At 48.6% G+C, this 25,644-nt stretch overlaps 1 protein-coding gene across 10 annotated transcripts in view; it reads left to right on the top strand.

Moving 5' to 3' along the window:
• Positions 1 to 25,644, top strand: part of TAX1BP1 (Tax1 binding protein 1) — a 712,600-nt gene that overhangs the window by 21,696 nt on the left and 665,260 nt on the right. For 4 of the 10 annotated variants that reach the window (XM_085631617.1, XM_085631615.1, XM_085631613.1 and 1 more), the window contains exon 2: positions 22,590 to 22,696. The exons of the other annotated variants lie outside the window; for them this stretch is intronic. The gene's annotated coding sequence lies outside the window, so the exon portion shown is untranslated. The remainder of the gene's footprint in view (positions 1 to 22,589; positions 22,697 to 25,644) is intronic. 10 annotated transcript variants of the gene reach the window in all.

The following is a 25,644-nucleotide window of genomic DNA, read 5'->3' as shown; positions in this document are numbered from 1 at the left end:
TCTTGGTGAATGAAAGATGTCAAGACTGAGATTCTAGCAGTAGGGGATTCTGAGCCAGATGAACTAACATTTGACTGACCCATAGGCCTTGGTTCCTCCACTTGACTTGGCAAAAATAGAAATCTGAAAATTCTTGCTGATGCTGCTCTTACTTTAGCACCCTAAGTTAACAGAGGGGCAAAAGTTGTGTCCATACAGCTCTCTCTTCCTTATACAAATTACAATTTCTTTTGCACACTTTACATAGTCACGTTGACGAAAACCAGTGTCCTGGCATGCTTTGACCATGGTCATATCTTCTATCTTCGTCTTGTCAATAAACTAATTGCAAGGGTCCGAAGACATCAAAACCAGGAAGCCAGAATGTGCCTTAACCTCTGTAAGCATTCCATCATCAAACGTGCCTTCTAAAGTATTCCATTGGCTCCCAGTTGATGCCTGAATTGCATTTTTGCTTAGTGAACTATCCTTAAGGCATTTTGGAGCAAAGGTCCTGCATTCCTGAAGAAAGTGACACTTTAGTGTATCTCAGCCAGAGTCCTCTACTTGATGTCCGCCTATCTGGTTAAGCAGCTGTTATTCAAAAAAAGAGTAAATAAAGCACAGATCCAGTTCTCTAGACTCTGGAATCCACCTGGAACCACTTTCAGGCAACATTTGAAAATTAAACTATTCAGACTGGCTTTTAACTGAACTCAACACGGAAGAGCAATCACCAGTGAAGAAAGTTTCTGACCTAGTCCAGCTACCCTGTTCGATTGGACTTAAAATTTCGTTCCTATCATAAGCTGTATCAGCTCTTGGGAGCAACTGAAAGGAGACATACAGTACTTTATGAAACCTATTATTATTATTTTTTTTAATTTATTATCAAGTTTATTGGTTTTAATACAAACAGTACAACCACACAAAAGACTGACCGAGTACTTCTCAATCCAGTATATGAAGTGTGTTTTACAAACCGCATCAGTTAAGGACACTGAGAAATATAGATGCATTGCCACCAAAAACATATTTAGCACAGTTTCATTTTACTCGTTCCATTTGACCCAGCACAGGTTTCCATGGGCAGCTCCTCGTTTCATAAACTGGTTTCTCTTGCATCGTACACCAATCCAAACCCCTGTGTCACTGTGGGGGGCGTGTTTCGATTTGGTGGCTCTATCTCAATACCATAAACTTGAAAACAAACATAGAATCCATGAAATATGGTGGACTGCAATTTGTGTCTCCAAAGGGCTTGGCCCGTTTAGCGGTCTGGCCAGCAGTCAGACTCACAGCTCAAAGGCGGTTCCCTCTTACCCCTTACCCCCCCCTCCCCCCAAGCATTTCAAAGATTAGCAGGGAGTCCCATACTGCAGTTAAGTTCCATCCAGTGCGATGTTGGGAGCATCAGTGTGGGCAGTCTTGGCTTGGGCGACTGTTCTCCTTAGTGAGTTTATCCTGGACTGCCTGCCTTTCTTGTACCATCGTGTGGGGGGTGCACAGACCTTTCTGTGATCTTGGGACCCGTTGCCTTCTGTGGCTGCACTGAGAAGTGGTATCACATGTTATTTTCAGGCTCGTCCTCTGAGATGTCAAAGACTCGACGAGCCTCCACCAAAATTCTAATCTGATGCAGTTTGTCTTTGTGGAGCAGATTAATTAATAACCTGCTGGTGCAGGGATCACCACTTCGCCACAGGTTCTGATCAAGTAAGGAGGAATCAACAGTGGAGCGAAGTACAAACCATAGGTAATTTATTAAGCTTTCAGAATGGGTCTCCATCCAACGAGCACCATGGAGTTACTCAAGGAAAGGAGCACACTTGAACAATGGCTACATGGGTTTTGATAGGGGAGATCACAAACCAGGAACGCCCAGAGGCAAATAGAACTTTGGAAAGAACACACAAATGAGCTAAGGCAAGAATATGACAGCCGAGGGAGGAGCCTAGCGCGCAACCAAGATGGCTGCGTAGGTGCGAGGCTCCCGAGGACCTCCGCAACCTCCTACGTTTATCCTGTCTTCATCCTGCATCGGTTGAGGGGACTGTGTCGGTGAGCCTGAGCCGAGGTGGTACCCGTTTCCCGTTCTCGAATCGGACCTCGGGTACCGGAGTGAGCACCGATTGAAGTTTGCGGCCTGCTTCTCTCCTGACCCCGGACTCGCGTTTGGGGGCGACCCGGTGGCAAAGTTAACAACAACGGCGGGCTGGGCCTGGCGAGTTGCGTACCCCGCACTTTCACTTTTGCGCCCCCTTGCCGTCTTCGCGGGCGGGGTCGCGGCGCTCTTAGTGTTGGGGTGGCCTCGCTGGGGGACCCTGCCTGCCTGCTGTGGCCCGCTCCGCCGTCCTGGGGTGACCCCCTGGAGCCCGTGGCTTTGATTGCTGGCCTTTTACTGCGTGGCTGGTGGGGGTGTGAGACCCGCGACGATGGCCACGAAACAAGATGGCGATCGGTCGAAGGCTAAGTCGACCCGGCGTGGCGCCGCACATCAGGCCAACGTCATGGACCGCTACACCCTCCCGAAGGGATCTCCCGGTGGACCGCACAAGTTCTCTGAGTGCCCCCCGGATGGCCCGGCTTTGCCCACAGATCTGACCCTGCAGGATGTCATGGGCGCCATTGCTGAGATGAAGGCCTCGGTGGGCCAGCGGTTTGGCACCTTAGCCCATAAAATCGACGCGGTCCTCGTTGATGTCAACCTGGTGAGAGCGGATCTCTCGAAGACTAACGACCGGGTCGATTCTTTGGCCCACACCGCGACGGGCCTCACGACTGAGGTGGCGGCCCTTCAGACGGAGGTGCGCCGGCTTCGTCAGGCGAGTGCGCTCATGGATCGGCGCCTGGAGGATTCCGAAAGCCGGGCCCGGAGGAATAATATCTGCATCATCGGAGTACCTGAGGGACGGGAGGAGTCGGCGGCGGATCTTTTTGTGGAGGACCTGATCACTACCCATCTCCAGCCTCGGGGACTGAGTAAGTTCTTTGCCGTGGAGAGGGCTCATAGGGTTCCCGGGGGAAGGCCGAAGATCGGAGCCCCTCCGCGGCCGCTTATTGCCCGTATTTTCAATTTTCGGGACAGGGACGCGATCCTGCAGGCCTCCAGGCTGCAAGGGCCGCTTAAGCTGGAGAACATGGAGGTGAACTTTTATCCGGACTTCACCCAAGCGGTCCAGAAGCAGAGATTGAGCTTCCTGGGCGTCAAGCGGCGGCTTCGGGACATGAACTTAAAGTACGCCATGCTCTTCCCGGCCAGGCTGCGGGTGGAGGTAGATGGTCGCACTCATTTTTTTGACCGTCCTGAAACGGCCGGGGACTGGCTGGACACTTTGCCTGGGGGTCGGGATCGGGATGGCGGGGGGGGGGCTGCGGGAGGAGAGGGCCCACTGGACCGGGACTGAGGTGCTGATACTGGGACTCACTCTGGACAAAGATGCGGCCACTCTCGGCCAAGCTTAGGGTCTCGTGTTGTCTGTACTTGTACTCCCTCCTTTGTAGGTGGTGCGGGGTCTCGAAGGGGTACTCTTTCCTCCTCTAGGGGGTTTACCTAGTTTCCATTATATAGGGGCGACAGGCACACTGCAAGTTGGGGGGGCTGTCTGGGCTCATGCAGGGGTGCAGGGAGGGGGGAGTTTTGTTGGGGCGGTTGGGTTGGGGTGGGGTGGGGTGTTGTTTAGTTGTACCACAAGGCCACAGTATTACTGTGTCATTCCTAAAGTGCTCTCGGGGGGGACGCATGATTGCTATCGTTTATGATGGGGGGTAGGGGACTGAGTCTTTTGTCCTGGAACGTTAATGGACTGGGGGACAGGATAAAACGAGGTGTGGTCCTGCAGTTCTTGAGACGCATTTCACCAGATATAGTTTTTCTGCAGGAGACGCACCTCATTGGCAACTCCTTTCGTGCTATGAACCGACGGGGCTACCGCCTTCTAGCCCATTCGGGCTTCACGTCTGGTTCAAGGGGTGTGGGCATCATGGCCAAGACCTCGCTCCCGCTGGAAGTTGATGAGGTGATCCATGATGACAGGGGACGTTACACGGTTCTGGTGGGTAGAATGGAGGGCAAAGTGATTGTCTTTGTTTCTGTTGATGTCCCGCCGGGGTTGCAGGCGACCACCTTTGCGGATCTGGGGCGCCTCCTCCTTGGCCTTCCGGAGGGGATTCTAGTGGTTGGGGGGTATCTTAACGCTGTGGTTTCCGGAACTGAGGATCGTCACCCCCCTAGGGATCTCCCCCGTGCCCAGGCGTGGTTGTCTGGCCTCTTGGACACCTTGGGGCTGGTGGATTGTTGGTGTTTGAAACATCCTACGCAGATACAGTACACTTTTCATTCCGGGGCCCATGGCAGTCTCTCGAGGCTAGATTACGTCCTGGTGCCGGCGGCGCATGCCGGGAGGATCGGGGAGGTGCGCCATTTAGCTCGGGGTATTTCAGACCACTCCCCGCTCTTGTTGCACTTCGATATTCTTCCGAGGGGAGAGGGTAGGGTGGTCCTGATTAATCCCTGGTACCTGCGTGACCCCACCATTCGCGCAGAGTTGGTTAAGTCCCTTAAGCGATATTTTGACGATAACGTGGGGTCTGTATCATCGGCGATATCGCTGTGGGAGGCGTTTAAGACGGTGATCCGGGGGGATGCCCTGTCCCTTATTTCCTATTCCCGGAGGCGCGAGCGAGAGGAGGGGACCCGTATTGAAACTGAAATCACTGAGTTGGAGGGTGACCTCGAATGTGGGGTGACGGATGACAAACTGCATGTTCTCCGACTCAAGCAGGCGGCCTATAAGGCCCTCGTCACGGAGGCGGCCAGGGGCCTTAGTAGAGAGCAACAGGGGAGATTGTATGATGTGGGTGATAAGGCTGGGAAATTGATTGCGTGGCTGGATAAAAAGGAGAGAGCGAGTCGAGTTGTCCCGTCGATTGAGAGGCCGGATGGTGTGTGTGTCACTGAACCTGAAGACATTGTAGATTGCTTCGCAGACTATTTCCGTAGGGTGTATTCCCCGGTGTCCTCCCGCTCGGAGGAGGATTCCCATGCCCTGCTTAGAGATATCGCGCTGCCTTCCCTTTCGGAGGAGGACAGAGTGTCGTTGGACGCCGCCCCAACCCCTGAGGAAATTGCCCTCGCCATACGCTCGGTCGCTTCCGGCAAGGCCATGGGTCCTAATGGTCTTCCCATCGAATTGTACAAGCTGCGACCGGATACGCTGGCGCCACATCTCCGTGCGATGTTCCTCGCGGCCCGTTCGGCGGGTTTCCTCCCGCTAGACCAGCGTCTGGCTACTATTGTGGTTATTCACAAGGAGGGGAGGCCGCGGGACCGGGTCACGTCCTACCGGCCTATTTCGCTGCTGAATGCGGAGCCCAAAATTCTCGCCAAGGTGTTCGCTAATCGGCTGGTTGGCGTGGTGTGCGATTTGATTCACCAGGATCAGTCCGGTTTTATCCCTCATCGCAACACTGCGCTTAACCTGCGGCGCTTGCATGGGGTGCTCGCGCGTGTCCCGTTTATACGGGAGCCGGCCATTTTGGCGTCCCTGGACGCCACTATGGCGTTCGACACGCTTGAGTGGCCATATATTTGGGCGACACTGGCGAAGTTTGGGTTTGGCCCGGGATTCATCGGTTGGGTGAAATTGTTGTACTCTGGACCACTGGCGCAGGTGGTTGTGAACGGCAGAGTGTCGGCTCCGTTTGAGCTGGGCAGGGGCACGCGGCAGGGCTGCCCATTATCACCGCTCCTCTTCGCGCTTGCCTTGGAGCCCCTGGCGGAGTGGCTGCGGTGGCATCCTTCTATTCGTGGTCTCCGATGGACCCCCGAGTATGAGGACCGCGTATCTCTATACGCGGATGATATTCTCCTGTACTTGGCTTCCCCACGTGAATCACTGATAGTACTGGTTGATGTATTGCACTCATTTGGCCTCAACTCTGGCCTGGTCATCAACTGGGCTAAATCGTGTGTGTATTTCCTCACGGGGGAGGATCCTATCCTTCCGCGGGGTTGCCCTATCCAGATCGCCCCGCGGGGATTTAAGTACCTGGGTGTCTTCATTACCCTGGACGCGGAGGCCCGATACAAACAGAATTTGCTTCCCCCCCTCCAGCGCCTGAAGGAGGACGTCGCGCGCTGGGGCGCTTGCCGCTCTCGCCGCTCGGCCGGGCGGCATTGTTTAAGATGATGTCGCTGCCACGCTTCCTGTATGCTTTACAGAACACAATGGACGCTGTCCCGGCGCGCTACTTTCGTGAGGTGGAGAGCTTGCAGCGCCGACTGTTCTGGGAGGGCAGGCCGCGTATCGCCCTGGCGAAGCTGACGCTCCCGTGGTACGACGGGGGGGTTGCCCTTCCTGATATCAAGCGATATTACTGGGCCTCCCAGTTGGCTGCGATCAATCACAGCCTTTACGGGCCAGCTCTCAACCCTGCCTTTGAGATGGATAAAATGTTATTGCCGGGTGGTGACTATAATCGGGCGCTTTATTCGAGCTCGCTCGACGCACGTCTGACGGGCCCCACGCGGGTCATGGTACGAGTGTGGCACGCGGCTAATGTGGCGATGGGGTGGAAGGATCGCTTGACCCGGGCGACGCCACTATATGCATCCGAGAGGTTGGGCTCCTTGTGGACCTCGAAGGGCTTTGAGCAGTGGGACATGATAGGCATCAGCAGGGTGGGCGATCTCTGGACGAGGGGGGGATTCAAAACGTTCGACGTGCTGCAGACGGAATTCCAGCTGCAGGACAGGGAATATTTTCGATATCTGCAGGTCCGTCATGCGTTGTGCTTCGTATTTCAGGACGTCGCATCCATCCCGGAGTACTCCCCTCTAGAGGATAGAGTGCTAGATGGGCATGTCCCGGACGGCACGATTTCATTAATTTACAAGAAGCTCATTAATGACCGTTCGGGACTGCTGACTGGCCTTCGCGAGGCGTGGGGGGCTGATGAATTGGAGCTGGATGACGAGGACTGGGTGTCTGCGGTGGCCTCCCCGAAAGAGGTGGCCATACCGGCCCGCCTTCGCTTCGTCCAGCTCAAGATACTCCATAGGGTCTATGTTACGGGACCGAGGCTGATGCGTCTGGGCTATGCTGTGGACGGGTTGTGCAAGCGTGGGTGTGGTTCTTTGGGGACTTTTCTCCATATTTTGTGGGAATGCCCGGAGGTGGAGCGATTCTGGCGTGGTGTGCATGAGGTTTTACAGGTAGTCACGCATGTGCAGCTGCTGCCTGAGGCGAGGAGATGTCTTTTGAACGTGTGGGAGCCAACCGACTATTCAGTGCCGCAGACGTGGTGGGCGACTCTGGGATATATGGTAGCCAAACGTGACATTGCGCAATTGTGGGGCTCCCAGAGGCCGCCGACCGTCTCGGCGTGGAAGGACAACATGGACTGGTGTATGTTTCGGGAAAAGGTCGTGTATGTTGCGAGAGGTAAGCCTGGGACATGGATGAAAGTGTGGGGCCCCTGGAACGCCTACCGTGGGGGAATCTGTACCCCGCCGCTGTTGCCTGATTCGTCACCGGCCCCGTCCCCTTAGCTTGTTTGTCTCCCCGGTGCTGGGCTGTGAGTCTACTTGGTCCCCGTCCTGACCTTTCCCCCCTTCGATATCCATACGTGTCAGTGGGGTCCCCACCCTAGGGGAGCACATGCTGCTATTTCTGACTGTGGGTTGCCTTGTGGACTTGTTTTTTGTTGATTATTTCTATGAAAATGAAGCCGTTGTGTGGGGTCCGGATGGTGTGGCTACCAACGCCTCTTCAATTACTGTGAATTTCCTTCTGCCGCAGCGTGCGTTCTACTGTCTGTATTATATGCTCCTTCTGTGTGCTAGCTGCCGGCCTGGAGGTTGTAGGCCCATCTTTGTATATTTGTTGGATTCTGTAATAAACGGCTTCAAAAAAAAAAAAAAAAAAAGAATATGACAGCCTCGGTGTCTTTTGCAATTTCTACGTTTTAAGGCTGAACAACAAAATGTGCTTTACTTAAAGATTAACTATTGCCTGAAAACCTTCGAGCAAGCTGACTCTGCATGTTTACGCAGCCTACAATGTCTCAACTTTAGCTTCGTGACCTAATGTTTATGCAGGTAGCGTCAGGGACAGAATCAGGCTGAAAACAGATCAAAGGTGAGTATGAATGAAGCACAGCTGAATCAGAAAACGAGAGATTCCGATTTTAAGGTTTCACATCTTCCTAGCGATATACGAGGCAGAGTGTGTGGTCTCGGCTACAGCCTATGTCTTTACTTATAAGGTGGTCTGTGGCAGGCTTGAAGTCTCTATGCTTCTAGAGGGTCTTCATGGAGAGGTCCTGGAAGAGTGCTAATATATGACCCGGGAATACAAGGGGTTGAATGCACTGTCTTCCAAAGGATATATTCCTTGAGTTGAAAATTGGGGACACAGGTTAGGATGACTGGCGACCGCCTGCAGTTCTCTCCAGGGCGACCCACTCTAAGAACCCCTGTCCAGTTGAATGCTGGTCTCCAAGCCTGGGCCATGACTGAAAAGCGCCTTCATAAAGCTGGCAACATCCGTTCCCCTCTGCCGCCAGTGGCACTCCCCTTATCCAGATATTATTCCTGCGTGAGTGGTTTTTCAGGTCTTCAGTGTGCACCTGAAGGGCTGCCTGTTGTTCCTAGAGACGTAGTACTTCTTGGTGGAGTTGTTGTAGTTCCTCGCCTTGTGTGATTTTTGTTGTCTTCTAGCATGGATACTGTGGCCCCTCCACCGCCCAGTCTTGCTTCACTTTGCGTAGATCTTGGTAGAGCTTGTGTTTAACCTTTTAAAGGTCTTTGCAGCAAAAAAATCAAAAAGTGACTCCATAAATGCTCACGTGAGGGGTGTGGTGTCGTCCCAGGGGTCTTTTACAGAGAGCCCCTCTGCATGGTCGGGCTCTCATTTGAGGTCGTGTTTGCAGGGTGCATGAGCGTGTCTCGCAGGTTGTGGTCTTTCTTGCTTTTAGGCACAGCCGTCATGGACGTGGCAAGCAGCTGACCCAAACACATGTTTACAGAAGGAGAGATATCCCCCGTGTCCCACGCGATTCATGGCGCAATGCTTTGCAAATATGCTGCTGCCCTAGAGGAGGAAGGGGGGCTCTTATCTCTGTCTCGTCAGTGGTCGGTCATAGCCACTGGCCACAGGCGCTTCATGGGGTTCACTCTGCGGAGTCTCAGTAACTATATCAGGGGAGGAGGGGAGGTCACTCTGCACAAGCACATCCGTATGGCAAGTTATAAAGGTAGCAGGCGCAGGCTGTATGTAGTGCTCATAGATGCTGTCTGTCGGGAACGCTGTCCCTCATCGACCAGGTCGTACCACTGAATGCCACCGGCACTCCGAATGGGGCCCTCTGCAGTCACGCCTGAGTAAGTTTGGTGTAGGAACAGACAGCCGCTGAGTGAAAATGTAGGGGGTGTGTCACACATCAGGAGCTGTTGGGTGGCACCGCTCATCTTTCTGGCCGTGCAATGCTCTGTCTGAAGGGCACTGAATCCACACTTAGTGGTGAGGGTTCCGGTGGCCCCCTCCTGCTGCTCAGCTAGGCTGCAAGACACAATCTTGTTGCCATGCAGGCTGTGTCTAGATTATTACCTCCAGTGCTAATCGCGGCTCGCACCTTGAATATCTTGCTGCCGAAGTGTTGCTATATTGGGGCCTGCTTCTCGTGTCCACGACTGTCTGTGTCTCTGTCAGCCTGACTTTAAACTCCGGGCACCTTCACATGCCCGTTACTGTGTTTCTGGACCTACGATTCCCTTCATGAGCCACAATCTCTGTGGTGGGCGGGTGGAGGACAGCGAGGCACCTCTCACAAGGCCACCATCTTGGCCACGCCCGAGCACTTTTAATAATGTTACGGTTTCCGGTTTTAATGGGCCTTAAGTTTTAATCTCAGAAGAAGGGTAGACTTTCTCAGTCATGGCTTGGTTTAGACTTATGGCCTCTCAATCACTGCATGTTTCACCAAGCTGCCCACTACCAGAAAACACTGTTTTCTGACATTATCTTAGAGTTGACAGAAAGTGAAAATGTGCTACTTTATCCACTAGTGAATCACTAGAGAGGCAGAGCCCTATGACGTTATTGTTGTTCCACTTCTTAGTGTGCCCTCAAGGGTGTGGACATCTAACATTAAATGGGGAGAGGAGTTGGCCTAACGTCTAGGGCGGTCGACCTTGAATCTGGGGAACCTGGTTCGAGTCTCTGCAATGACGCTGAACATCCTGTGATTCTGGGCAAATCCCTTAATCTCCCAGTGCCTAACAAAAGTGAATGTGTCGTCATGTAACGCAACTGGTGCCATGTAAAGCGCACTGATACCCGATACCGGGTCAGGTTCGCGCTATATAAAACTCCGTGATAAAATAAATTTAAAGCAACATGGTATATACTACTCCAGTAAGCTGTGCTTATACATGAGCAATTGGTGGAACCAAAGTAGGTTACAAGTACCCATTATATTATCACATTTAGAGATGTCATCTGCAATATGTTATGAAAATATCAGGCCCATGGAGTAGCACACATTTTTAACATGCTGGAACAATTGAACCTGTTTATCTCAGACCTTTCTAGCCTCTCTCTGTGTCCATATTCAGGGACCCAATTAGGGTTTTTATCAAAGGTAGAGATCCAGTACTATAAGATCAAAAAGATGCAGTGTTCAATCCCTTTTACACTTAAAAAGAGGGGTTCTAAGCACTTTAGATAGTGGTTCTATACTCAGAACCACTAGAGTTTTGTCCCATAAACTGTAAAAGCAAGAGATTTGCAGTTGTACGCCGTTAATGCAGCTGAGATGCTGCACCCCTTACACTTCTTATTGAAGTTGCCCAAACCAACGGAGGCAGATGCTTCAACATTTCTAGATCTCTGTGTCTGTTGAGACCCTTTCCCGGTAGCTGAGAAGTGGATCCCTGAATAACCAAACTGTGTAATTTGCTAAAGTTGGTTTGTATTGAGAAACCTACTGTTTTTTTTATTGTTCGTCGGTTCAACTATACAAATCTCACACTTGCTTTAATTAGTACACATTATTTTCATGCATTGTCTGCATAATGAAGCAGCGACCTACAGATACCACCTAGCATAGTAACATCTACCGAATAAAACACAATCTAAAGTGTTAGTAAAAGTTATCCAAAAGAAAACGGCTCGAGAGCACAGCCCTGCTATACCCTCTGATATTTTAATGACATTAGTTAGCTTCCAATCTGGACTGTAGTTTTATATGTGCACCAATATAGTATTAGCACCGTTTGCCTGAACCTTGGTAGATTCCAAGATGTAACAACCCTTTAATGAGTTTTCCATGGTAGACCTCATCAAAGGCACTGCTGTTCAGCCTGTACAGAGAACATTTCTTAAGATGGAAATACTTCAGAGTAATTCACTTGCTGGCAAAGGTCTGATCAATTGCGCCGACCTTTGTGAGAAACCCCGCCTGAGCATTACTTAGTACTTTTTGTTCGGTTAGTCGCAACTGGTGTCTGGTAAGGGTTAACTTGCTGAAAATTCTCCCCAATGATTCTGGAAGACAGGTGGGGTGTGTGCTATTTTCCTGAATTCAACGCGGGGTGAGTAGGGCTTTGGGACAACCAGAACAAGAGGTTTCCTGTGAACACGGTTGAAATTCCTACATTGGTGAGTTCAGATGTGTTGTATACATTTCATTTGGGATATTTTTTTATATGGGATGGATAGCGGATATTTATTTTATTCTTAAATATTTACAGAATGAGTGACTCGCTCTAGCAGGAGAGCAACTTGGATACTGTCAGCAAGCATTTTCTAATTGTATTGTAATTTTGCCCATATATTGCTGTTCATACCCTGACGAAATTCTGAAGAGAATTTGTTGACAGCGCACTACTTTGTGGGACTGCTATGGATGGAAGAGTGTTCATTTGTCAAGTGCCCTATATATGTGGTAATTCGATGTCGTGCCTGAGGATCACAAGTGCCTTCTCGGGTTTTGCTGCTGTGCAACTGGAGGTGCTTGAAGAAGAAAGAAGTGCGAGTCTGGACTCCTTAGGTGCTAGCTGGAGATGTGAATAGAGGTGCTCTGAATTGGGGCCCTGAAAGATGATAAATATTCTGCCGAAGGACTGCCATTCTAGAGTTTGGATAGTTCCAAACTTAAGCGGGTTCCCTCTATGAATGTGGGGAGCCGTCGAGTGTTCGGAGTACTGCGAACACTGTGCTGCGAGGGACTGCCAGCAGAGTGGGCTGGTGAGATGGGGGGTGGGGGTGGGGGTGTAGCAGTTGCCGCCTGCCTTAGAGAAACAACTGTGTGGCGCCAGCCCCTGCTTGCAGGTAGTTTGATTGAGCACTGACCCCTTCCCCCCCCCCCCCCGCGCCCCCCTAGATCACAGACCGCTCACTCCTCCCTTTGCCTAAAGTACCTTCTGTACGACATATGGAACAAGCATTGGCATAGCCAATAGGTCTCGCCTTTGAGACCTTATAAGTGTTTAGCCATGCAACAGTTGATGTTGTTGCACCAAGGATATTGTGCTGCATAACTAAATACGTATAAGGTCCCAAAAGCGAGACCTTTTGGCATGTTCAGGGGTATCATCCAGTATCTGGGCAAAACTCCCAGATAACCCCTCACCTGAAAGCGAGACGAATGGAATAGGTTCATAACGACTATCTTTAGCTGCTTGCATGGTTTCCTGTCTTTCTCTGAATACCTGACCAGGAGCCAGAAAGGGTAGGTACTTCTGGTTCTGAAAGCACTTGTGTGGTACAGCTTCCACTTATTCCCTGAACTACATCTGACCCACCAAAAATAATCAAAACAACCAAGACTTCTGTGCTCTGTCCTCGTTCTAGTCCCTTAGGTGCAATTGTTTCTGGGCTGCAACGACTGCACTAGATAACATTCGAGAAGCCTTTAGATGTCAAAAGCAACAATGAAAAGAAATTTAGCCTGGGTTTCCATGTGTGCTAGCAACTGAGATCAGTCGTCATTGACTTTGAAAAAGCCTGTATGTCTTGGACCACGGACTGCGACCCATACACTACACTAGGTTACAGCCTGTAGAGAGAAACTCCTTCCAGCGCAGGATCTCGCCAGGGAAGATTATAACTATTTATCCACTAATTCTGTGAACATATTCAGTGAGAGCCGTTACCTGCCTGTCAGGTTAGTAAGCATAGGATCTAAGGTGTCGGGACTGGCGTATCCATGTAACCCTTGGTCAAAGGATAGAGTTTATCCATGAACTGACTGAGGGACCAATGTCCTAGTCTCATCAGCTGCCCAATAGCAGTATTTACAGGAATCTTAGAAATAGTAGGCCTGTGGAATGGCCTGAACAATTCCCGAGTGCTAGCTAGAAGAGTCCCAGGCTTCTTAAATATAAGACCATAAATAGCTCCTCTGGTGTTGTTTTAGGTGGCCAGCTGCTTGTATATGCCACCTATCCCACAGATCGACAGTCCATAAAACAACATTGGCAAAGCAAAAAATAACACTAGCAACAGAAAATGTAGCATAACCATGGAGAGGATGCTGCCTCTGTGGCACAGGAGTTCCTCCAATCCTCGCACTAAAAGATGGTGGAAAGCGGGCCAACCAAACCACTGCTGCTGAGTAGGCGTATCTTCCGCATGCATAATACACAAGTACTTCTGGCCCCCTTTGGAGTACAACACAGGCTACGCATCCCATGTGCTTCCATCGTCCTTGCTGGAACCATGTCCCGATGGAAGCAAGGCAAGTTCAGAGAAGGGACGGCTGTGAAAGAGCCACCAAAATAATGACCATTGTCCCTTGAACCCACAATGATTGAACTCTGAACCAGCCAGCGTCAAAGATACATGACTCTCCTGTGGGCACACGAAAAAAAACAGCAAGTCCTTTTGGTGCTGTTGCCCTTTGCGGGCTAGCGGTGGACAAGACTGGTAAACGGAGTATAGAAAGCAAAGAGGGACAAGGGGTTAGAGTTTTAGTTACTTATGACTGAGTAGTGGCTTTCTCTTCATAGAGCAGGGAAAGGGACGAAGGAAAGGATGAGGAGGCAATGCGGTCCTACGCAAATGTTCATCATTTCTGATTTGCGGCGCCAAGTATTGTTCCTATATTATCCACATAGAAACATTACGAATAATCTACAGAATGCGAGCACATGCGAACTCCGTAAACAAAATCTGATCATTTATTTGTGCTCCTGAAAATTGGCAATGACCGCTGCAAAAAGAAAGGGAGAAAAACAGCACACACTCCCAATTTACAAATTGATGTTAAATAGCACCTTTGCGCGAATAGCACCCCTGGAGCAATTTATGTGAGCAGGCGTCCTTGTGATCAAAGACAAGCCAGTTTGACATTTGCTGTGCAGTGAAGCCTATCTTAGTAAGGCTGTAGGCTGAGCAGGGCGTACTCACCTGAAAGCATTGTTACAACCTTCCTTGGCTCAATATTCCTAAAAATGATACAATGCCTAGTGAGTAAGGCTCTGTTATGGAAGTCATGCTGATGTGAGCGGATGGTGGGGAGAGCAGGTTCATAGTCAGGCCCACGGCTTCTTTTTCAGATAGCTTTAAGGAGCTGATCATTCATTCGATTGCGTAAAACTTCGACTTAATTTTGAACGTTCCCGGCGGCCAGGAATCGCTTTTACCGCAAGATAGCGATTAGAACAGATTTATGGACTTGGACGTACTAGTAGTAACATTTCCTATTGATCCAGGGCAGCGCCCTCCACAGCCATCTCTTTTAATTGCGCTGTGACTGAAAAACTGACACCCGGGAATGGTGTCCTGACAAAAACAAGACCGGGAGCGAGCAGCAGCCGCGGCAGAAGTGTCATGTGACACGGCATGGCCTGATGGAGTGGGAGGGGAGGACTGCAGTCCTAAGGAGCTCAGGAGCGAGCAGCAGCCAGCTGGCAGCCAGTGCCCCCCTGCTTAAGGAATGTGAGGTTTGCAGCTGGCACCCGGTCACACTGCTGCTCGCTCCCTAGGCCAGGGGAAAGAGAAGGCGCGACATGCACCCGCCTTTGGCCAATTGCGTGCTGCATGCGTGTGGTCCCAGTTGAAAGTCCTTACTAAAGCCTCGCAGAGCAGTGCATGCGCGATGGCTCAGGCAAGACTTAAAAATGTAAAAATTTGGCAGTAGACTGGAAACTTGTTTAAACATAGAGAGCAACACAACCGTTATTAAGGGAATGCTCTGTTATGCGCTGCATACGTTATATACTCGTATAGAGATGATCTTTTCCACTACACATCTCTGTGATTCGATTATGGGGATCAAATACTTAGCAAGAACCCTTTAGTGTTACAACTCATTGAAATTAACCCTGTGATGGGCGAATACTTCAGCCATCATAAGTTCGTGGTGATTTCAACTGACCACATTAGATGATTCAGCCTAGGTGATTCAGCCTACAGGCCCTGTCAAATGCAGCCTTCTGTGGCAACACGCTGACAAATGGGAGACTTTCAAAGTCTACATTCAAGACATAAGTATTGAGATAACGGTATGGTTAAAATGGCACTATGAAGGCAAATGGACACATTGGAGAAAGACCTTTGCACAGCGGAGAGGACACATGCAATCTTCTTCACATGCAACAACAATTCGCAGCTGACGTAGCAAATCTCCACTTGCCACAGCAACACGCAGAGCTCCATAATAGGTTGAGCTTACACGGCTACAAAGAGTATACTGCATTGAAACATGCTGAAAGAGATCTATAATATTACCTTATAGTCAGGCTGCTTAGAACAGAAGTTCAGCATATAGCCATTTTTGCAATAAACCATCCCAAGGTATCTACCCTCCTTGTCCAATACATTAGTTATGAGTTTTTCACCGCTTGGTATAGACAGATTTAGGAACTAGGACAAGTTGCCCACACTTTGCTGCAAGATGCGTATGTACAATCGGCAATATTACCACAACTAACAATGGATCAAAAGACCGATCTAGACAACACGTTTCACATTGAGTGAGATCGTCCTTGCTGTCGATCAGTTAGCTACTGGTAAATCACCGGCCAGGGATGGCCTTCCTATAGAGTTATATAAAACCTTCTGAAACAAATTAACACCATGCCTACTAGATTTACATTTATCAACCGGAGAGAAGGCTATGCCTCCTGTTATGACTAAAGTAGCGATCATTACAGTGCTACCAAGAGCAGGTCAAGGCATGTGGGATATGACTACCTCCAAACTACCCCTTTCAACACTACATTTGGACTAAAGGCTGCCCATTGTGATGCGGTTGGTGACGTTTCGCCTAGGAAGACGTTGGCCACAGAACCACAGAAAAGGGCGCAGCCCCACCATGTCCTGTGCTCCCCTCCTCCCAAGTCTCCTGAAGGCGGTAAAACCCGGGACATTACTCCGCAACCTAATGGCACCGGCCATGAGGTGGCGACCCTCTGGGAAGGCCAGTGGGGCTTGGGGCTGGCCCTGTAGGTGCTGCGCATGCCACACTGCAGCTGCCCATCCTCACCAGGTGCCACGGAGGCTGAGCGGGGGTCACATACCAGAGGCTGCATGGTGCCCCTCCGTAGCTGATGATCTGTGAATCCGATCTGGCCACATGTTTGCTTGGGCATCTGCACCCATCAGGAACCCTGCAGGAGAGACCAATTTCTGACCTGAGACCACTGAGTTGCGGACCTTGCTTCCAAGGTAAGCGCTGCATGCTCCACTCCTGAGACTTACTCGAATTGGCCCTGCTTGGTGCCTCACCACCTATGAAGACAGTAACGCAGCAGACCACCCTTACAGATTCCCACAAGGAGGAAGCACTACGGAGCAGCTGTCAGGTGACCCTCACCATATTACCCATGATTAGGCGAACACGCCATACTCGACAATTGCGGTCCGGAGGGAGAGGGTTGTGACTCAGACTCTGACCACACTTGCAGTCTGCCATTCACCAGAGCCTCGCTAAACCTCAGCAGGCGGTGCCTGGGGGAGGGGTCAAAACGAGTGGGACCAGGGCCGCATACCCACACCCCCACTCATACTTCGGACTGCTCTGAGCAATGACACCTGAACGGAAGAGCAGAGGAGTTTGACTAGTCGGCAATAACCGAACAATTTTGAAGCGAGAGCACCCCATTCGTACAAGGGGGGGCCGCCTATAAGCACAGACCATAGGACTCTGTCGCCCTGGGCCCTCGACACGGAAATACCCTCTTGCAGCCATGGTAACGCAGCGGAACCGGAAGAACTCCACCCTTTAGGACATGCTTACCAAAGCCACGTCAAAAAACTCAGATCTGACCAGCGGAGATGCGCTGAAAGATTGCACTCCCCCCACGAGAGGCTCACCCTGAAGTCTGGCATGTGGGACGCCCCATTGCCGTTATCCGAGTGTGCATTGAATCCCTGTTTGTCAAATAAGGGAAGATCTCGTGGTTCTCCCTGACAAAGTTACCTCTGATATCAAAGAAGTAAATAACAGACGTTGCGGAGATGGGCCACCTTGTCACCACCTTCTAGATTAACAATGATGCCAAAGAGGAGGAACTCGACAATTACCAGGTTAACTCCTGTAACTCCAGACCACAGTCACAAATACATCTGGAAGACCAGGACAACCTCTCACGTCGCTCCAATATTAAGGGGTCCCGCTACTTGTGTATTCAGGAGATTTAGAAGGTTATGTTCCCTGACTCTTTCTTCATATCCTCTCGCAACTGGATGTGAAAGACCTAGTCCTTGACTTTACTCACAGAGAGGGAAGGTGACCCGCTGCAACAGATTCCACGCAGGACAGTGTCACCTGCATCCACCACTGCAGAAAGAAAGAAGCCATCATGCGGGCAGCACGCGACCACTGTCTAAACCTATTGGAGGGCACAAAAATCTGGCTATACCAAGACTTGTCTCCGATCACACTCCAGCGGCGCCACCTGCTCAAACCTGCCACTACGCTCCTCCGTGACAAAGGTATTAAATACAAGTGTGGTCACCCGTTCCGCCTGACCTTGTGTGGGACAACAAAACACAATTGATCCGTACTGTGGCTAAAGCCAGGTTGGTCTTGGGCTTGACCAGCACTCCGGAGGAAGAGACACGGCCCACTCTATCACGGGAATCACTGACACTACAGACCTCCCTCCCGCATCCAGTAGTTGCGTTCCCCTGCCCTCCTATGCCTGGACTATCCGATATCCTCAGCGATATGCCACTAGACAGGGCTAGGGCACACAGCAGGCTGATGACCCCCCTCCACACTCTCCATAGGCCAATCTCCACATGCCACAAGGGACATGATTAGAAAACATAGCCTTAATGTCCATGGACTTAACGCACCCACGAAGTACTTTGTGCTTTTATCCCTGCTCCGCACCTCTGAATATGATATTGGCCTCCATCAGGAGACGCACCTTCTGAGGATGGATTGGGACGGCAGTAATCCTGCAGGTTTGACAGCCAATACTGCTCCTCAGGACCAGGCAAGAGAATGGGTGTGGGCGATCCTGCTGCTACTAAGTACCAGGGAAACGTCACCCAAACACAGGCAGAGACAAGAGGAAGACTCCTTTCATGACATATCTCCGTACATTCCTACACTTTAAGACTTGCCACACTGTATGCACCAATCGACCATCAACAGCAATTTATACTCCATGCCATAGGCCTAGTTACCACATCCATTGATGCCGACCTTGTAATAGTGGTAGATGTTAACCTTGTGCTCCATACCAACCTGATCAGATCGACCCAAAGACTGGGACAAACTGGGGCTTTTACACCAGAAGGGCTGCCCTGGCTAACTGAACTAATTGACGTCTGGCAGTCGCAACACTCTGCTGATAGGACATGCACCTTTTTCTCGGCGGCACATCAGACATATGCCCATATCAACTGCTTTCCGGCCTCACGCTGTATTTTTGCGGCCAATGTGCAAACGGAGGCAGGTTTCTCTGCTCTCTCTGGCTATTTCCCCATCATTGTCTCCTTTCAGATCCGGGGACTGCAGCACCTTCCCAGACCTGGTGCCTTAACAATAAACTCCTAATATACAATGCCACTGTAAATGAGATTAAGGAGGCGGACCAACAATTCCTCCGTGACAGCAGTATCCCAGGTACCCCCATCTCCCTATTACGGAATGCATTGAAAGCATCTCTTAGAGGCACGTTCATAGCTATGTCGTCCTGTCTCAATAAATTGAGATGAGAGAAACGTGCCTCCCTGGAAGACTGAATATGAGCTCTTCAGAGAGTCCACAAGCAGTCTAGCGCCCATAGTGTGATGACCGCTGACCCTAGCCAGATATGCACTGGGAGGAGTACGCCTTTCTCTACATGAAACCAAAATATTACGGAGTGGGAGGACAACAAAGCGGGCTGACTTCTTGTCCACAAATTGCAGGTCATGACTCACAAGACTAGAATAACAGAAATCTACCCAGAAGAGGGAAGTGAGGTCTACACAGATCAGGACATTGCACACACCTTTGAACGTTTCTATGCAGACCTCTACACCTCCAATTCCACTACCACTTCTGAGATCACTGTGTATCTTGATTATACTTGTATTTCACGTCTGCCACCCTGAGAGGCACTTCTTTTGGAGGCTGATATCCCCCCCAGATGAATTTCTCTCTACTATAATCGCCTACAGACCGGTCAAGTGCCCGGTTTAGATTACTTTACGCCTAGTTTTTCAAAACCTTTGGCGCCCAGCTGGCCCCGTTCTCGCTCACCTCTATAACCACGTTGGTGACATGGGCACCCACACTGATTCAGTGAAGGAAGCGGTGATTACCCTTATAACCAAACCAGGGGAGGATCCCATAAAATGCTCGTCATTGTTTGCATGGTTTCACACCCCCTTCCGTATCCCCCCCCCCCACCCACTACCCAAACCTCCTCCACTCCTCTCTCTTCCCCACTCTACCCTACCCAGTGGTATTTTGCGACTTCCAACTGCAGCACTGTTTTGTCAGGCAAGTGACAAAACATCGGTATCGTACAGTCCAAACCACTTTGAATATCTACATGAAAAATTGTTAGAGGTGAAGGGTGCTAGCTTTGTGAAGTGCAGTCTTCCATTATTGTATTGTATTGTATTGCATTGTAATTGCATTTCTATAGCGTTTACTACCCCTGACGAGGCGTCCAAACGCTTTTTGGCGAGTAGCATGCTACTCTGGAACCCAAAAAGGATTAATAGTGGTTTAGTGTAGTGAAATTTGAATTAATTTGAGCGTTGGACATGTGAGTCTGTAAATTGAAATGAAAACGATAATGGGGAGGGATAGAAGAGGGCAGAGTCTAGAAAGTGTTTATTGGGCGATCATAGTAATAAGATGAGGTTTCGGATGAGTATAAGGAGAGATGGAGGAGGGGAGAATCTCTAGATATGGATTAGGGTGATCATAGTAGTAAAATGAGTTTTTGGATGAGTCAAAGGAGGGATAGGTGAGTGAAGAATTTAGATGAATTGTTGGTAGATCATAGTATTAAAATGTGCTTTGGGGTGACCCAAGGAGGAATAAAGGAGGGTAAAGTATATAAACAGTATTTTGGGGATCATAGTAGTAGAATGAGGTTTGGAATGAGTCAGAGAGTGGAGGTAGAAGATATATTGATAGAGGTATAGGGTAGTGCATTGTAGACCACATGGCTGAAACACATTCACAAAGACTATCTCTTGGATAGGCGAGACCTATTGGCTTTGCCTGTGCTTGTTTTAATTTAACTTTATATATACCATTAAATTATACGAGGTGAATGTCGCTCTCTGCTTCTCTAATGTTCTTCAGAACAGCCAGCAGGGGTTATTTACTGCCCACTCGTCTACTTTCAAAATTGGTAAGGTCTTTCAAATGAGGTGGGAACGAAGACTGATGAACAGTAATGCGTTTATGAAGAAGTTGACACCTCTGCATAGGACTTCAGTGGACAAGGCAGAGGATTTAAAACACCCTCTGTTGACAGAACAGCATTTCATGGAGTGAAGGTGATATCCTGCTCCCAAGTGAGAAAATATATGCTCTCCAGTCCAGACTGGGGTGGCAGAGGATCAACACATTATGCAACTAGCTATAACATATGCTCAGAGGAGTCCACCCATAGCCTAAAGGAGCTGGGTGTTCTGCAGCCGAACATGGGAAATGCTCTGAGGCAGCTGTTCTTAAACAGCTGGCCACAGACCAACTCATTCCCTTGGGGTCCACGGGCTTGAGTGCCTAGCGCTATTACAAGCTGTCTCCAGCCAACGAAGGCATTCTCATTAGTGACCCTGCGTACATTTACGTCACACAAGGATTGTGAACGAAAGTGGAGGGTTGGCTGGAGTGAACAAATTAGGCCAAACATCATTAAGCCATATGTACGCCACGGTAATCAGTCTTGTTCTGCTGTCTCTGTGCTCATTTCATTTACTTGTCCGCTCCGATAGTGCAGTCCGAGGCGAGTTGCGAGGCACTATTACTTTGCTCGGAGCTCGTGCTGCGGTCTCTTGATCAGCAACAAACAGACCCACTTGTTCTCCCTTCCAGTACTGGCCACGCCTCTCCCCCACACAGGACAGCGGTGACTCCTTTCTTGTGTTTTGAGGCTGAGAGGCGCATGCCCTGGCTGCTCAGGGCCTGGGTAAGCGGGCACTTTTGTATTCCATATGGAGTGTGTCCTGCAGTGACCCCCTCATCCTCTGCAGCCTTGTAGTCTCATCCTCTCATCAAGTGAGTGTTAATTGAGATCTTGCGAAACTGGGGTCAAAGGTCAGTAGTAACATTTAATCAATATGGAGTCAGTGAGAAAGCTCTTTTTTACATTTCTCACGTGTTACTTAATTTACTTCCCAAAGGTTATTTGCTTTTTCCAGCACGTTGTTTTCCTGTAATTTTTTTTCATACTGAATATTATATTGTGCTTGTTGTGGACTGGGTCGTTTGGGATTGTCTCTGTGTTCTGGTTGTGGGCGGTCTTTCTAACGGGCCGTAAGTGAGAGGTTTGGCGTTGACGGTGAAGGCAGTGCAAGTATCTCTCTAACTGCCTACTGACTATCTGTGAGTTATTAAGGTTTTCAGAGTACTTCAACATCCAATCCTTGGCCTTCCTGCATGTGCACAGAGCTGTACTGGCATGTGCCATCTGTGATTTTATATGAAAGTGTGTGAAGGAGGGATAAATCTGCAGAAATATTGATCGATCCCAAGTGTTTACATTTGAATGGATATATTGTGTGTGTGGGGAGGTGATTAAGTGCGTGAGATGCAATTATGTCCAGGAGTGAAAAGAGTGCAGAAGAAGAAAGAGCAAAAATGGAGGGTTTCAGAATGATGTATGGAGAGAAAAAACACTTGTGGTGGAGGGGTGGGGGGTGAGAGGGTCCTGGCTTCCAGTAGTAGGTTAAGAACCACTGCTTTGCAACATCCACTTAGGGGGTATAGGGAGCAACCGATAGGAACGAGAAATTAGGAATAGAACGAGCAATTAGGAATGAGCATAGGAATTCAGCAAACTGTTAGCAGTCTGATTGTCCTAGGAGCGAAATGGAGCAACCCATATGAATGGATAAATGTAAAGTTAACCATTGGGTGTGTCCTGGAGCGGCAGGAAGTGACATATCGGAATGGTCAATTTGTTCATCAAATAGGTGGAGTGACCTACAGATGAGGCAGCGACGTGTAGAGGCAGCAATCAGAAGAGGAATGAGCAGGATGAAGCACATCGATTGGAAGCAGAACGGTTAAGCAAGTCAAGGTACCTACCAAGCATGGAAATGTAAACCAAACACTGGGGAAGGTGGAGAAAATAATCAGCTGCAGACTATAAGAACTCTTGGATGGTGCATGGTCTTGGAGGTGCACCGCCTCAATGCGCTTCCTCTTCTCTGCCTACTCTACCTGTATGATGCCCGTACGAAAAGACATTCTGCTGATTAATCCAGACAGAAAGCCACTCCAGTCAGGGGTTTACCCCTTCTGCACTTATTCGCCCCACAGAAAGAACTTCTTTTAAGAAAATATTTCACTTGGAAACTGACTCGGGCACTACTTCTTCCTTTAACTCAGTCATTAATAAGTCTGTTTGATTATTGCAAAAATACTTTCTAATGGGTATCGTTGCTATGTTTTCTATGTGGATAACTTCTGTCTGTTATTGACCTTAAGCTTAACGTGTTTGGAGGGTTGGCAGGGTTTTGTCTTGGGTTACGGAGCAGAAACTGTGAATTGGCAAAAGTCCTGCTTGATCAACTTTTAATAAAGTGGTTAATTTAATGTGAGGTATTTCATCGCGATGATATTTAAATAAATGCCAATTTTTTTTTTTACTTTGAATCAATTGTCAAAATTGAATGTTAGGCCATCTTATATCTTTGCAGGTGGAAAGACCCTAGTTTAGACCTTTCTGTAGTCGTCCTTGTGTCCATCCTGTAAGATCTGACCAACACATCTTAAGTTTTTGTTCAGCTTTAAATCTGAATCCTAGAAGGTTTTGGAGCTCTTTAAGAAGACCATGCTAATTCTATATGTTAAATTATGTTCTTTTGAATTTGTGTAGATTCTTGATGAGAAATTCTAATCGAAGTTATTGAAGTTTTACCTCATTTGTTTTTTTCTTTATTTATTGAAAAGCCCTTTAATTGCATTTAAAACTTGTGGTATGAGAAACTGAGCATAATATTGAGGGACTTGAAATGCTGGGACAATACAAAGCCCTGCACCTCAAAGCTGCTTAAAATGCTATGGGCATCATTACGATGTCGGGCGGACACAGTTGCGGTCTCGGAACCAACCGACCTCCGGTCCGCTGTTCTGACACTGCAATTACAATGCAGCCACACATGGTGCAGTCGCATGCTCCCATTTCCCTATGGGAACATGTGCTGCGGTTGGAAACCGTCCGCAGCACAATCTCTCATGGAAAAATGGGAGCTTCTGTTAATCCCTGCACCATGTGGCAGGCATGTTGAACTAACTATCTTATGATATTTTAAATGCCAATAAAAATCTTTGGAACAGGAAGATTCAAAGGTCTAAATCAACATTTGCTCTCCTCTTGTGTGAAATCGAGAACTGGTCAAAGCACGGCTCTTAAATGCCATTTGCATCTAAGAAGGAATGATGAAGCTGTTTCTTGTGTGTGGAATTATTTATCTAGCCATACATTTGAACCACTTGGACTTATTGTTATTGACCAGTAAAAGAGTGTTGTAGTCAAGGTTCAGAAGGTACTTACATCGTAAGAAGTACATCATCCTTTACGTATCCATATTTGTTGTGATTGAGCATTTTGGTTTGGCACATAGGGGCTGGTGGTTGAAATTAGGATTGTGGGTAGGAATTTAGGGTGGATTTATGGGAGATCACTATAAAAGCAGTGGCTGTATTAAGTTAGAGTTGGTGTTAAAGTACATGCAAGAATATATTAACGATGTATGACATAGGTTCTTAGAATCGGCTGTTTCCGAAATGTGTGCTTTTGGTGAAACCTTTTTTGCGTCTTTGGGCCCTATGTCGAACGTGTCAGAAATGATCAGGGGATAAAATATCACAGGGAAATTTCTTTGATGCATGCCCTTAGTATTACTTCTGGTGGTTTTACATTCCTGATCCAGGTTTAGCAGGTTGGATTCAGGAATAACATGTGGTTGTGCTTTTACAAAATGGTAAAAGGGCTTGCAGTTAACATTTCCGACCTGTTCTCAGCATACAGATTCCTCGAAGTAGTACCTGGAGAGATTTGCCTGGGAAGGAAACCACTGTTCCATGCAGAATTTGCACCTGATTTGGAATCTGAAATCAGGATCGAACACAGATTGTGCCCAATTTCCAGATTACCCACGGAACGCGGGATAAACTTGTTCTTTTCCTGCCTTCCACTCCAGTTTTTAGGTCTTGCCTACACAGTGCATGTGCTGTGCTGCAAGGCTTACAACCTGCCCACAGTGGCTTACGACAGGCCCACAGCATACCATTGGCTGTAGGCTCCCCTTCCTTTGTTGTGTTCGCTCCTTCCTGGAGCATGGACAAGTACATGTGTTCTTCCTCGTCTTTATTCCTTCTCCTCTTTTTCCAACACAGTATATGTTTCATTAATTTTATAAGCGTTGTGGTATTATTCCTGGACAAGCAATGTGCTTTCCTACTTTTAACACTGGCATACAGCTTCTTATTTATGTTGCTTTCCCCCTATGTGCCATCTCTGTCAATGCTTTAGTGATATTGAAACACCACTCTGGCACATTAAATTAAGGTCTGTAACTGGAAAAACAAGGTTGACAAATGCTTAAAAAAATGTGCTTTTATTTTGAAGAATGCTTTTAAAAAATGTGCTTTTATTTTACATTGGATTTATTTCCTTACAATTAATCAATTCATGTACACTGCATGTATTACACGTTTTCCCTGCAATTTCACATTTTCAGCAGTGTTGTTTTCACCCTATCTGCTGTCTCTTTTCACGCCATTACAAAAAATGGGGTTGTCCCAAAAAGTCAGGGACCTGGGAATCGAATTATTACAACAAACAATGATCCTGACTCAATACTTAACAAACCAGCAGTATGTCATCCCGTTAGTTCTTTGTTAAATTTAGAGCTGAATTACATTTAGCATAGCTCAAGAAACTCAATTTGACACTTCACCATGAAGCGATGCAACATCCACTATTTGATTAAGCGATATTTATTTATTTACAACAATTTT

This window comes from Triturus cristatus, chromosome 10 (assembly GCF_964204655.1).
Source record: "Triturus cristatus chromosome 10, aTriCri1.1, whole genome shotgun sequence".
Taxonomy (NCBI): Eukaryota; Metazoa; Chordata; class Amphibia; order Caudata; family Salamandridae; genus Triturus; species Triturus cristatus.
Note: the sequence above shows the minus strand (reverse complement) of the source record. Positions and strands in the feature narration are given on the sequence as shown.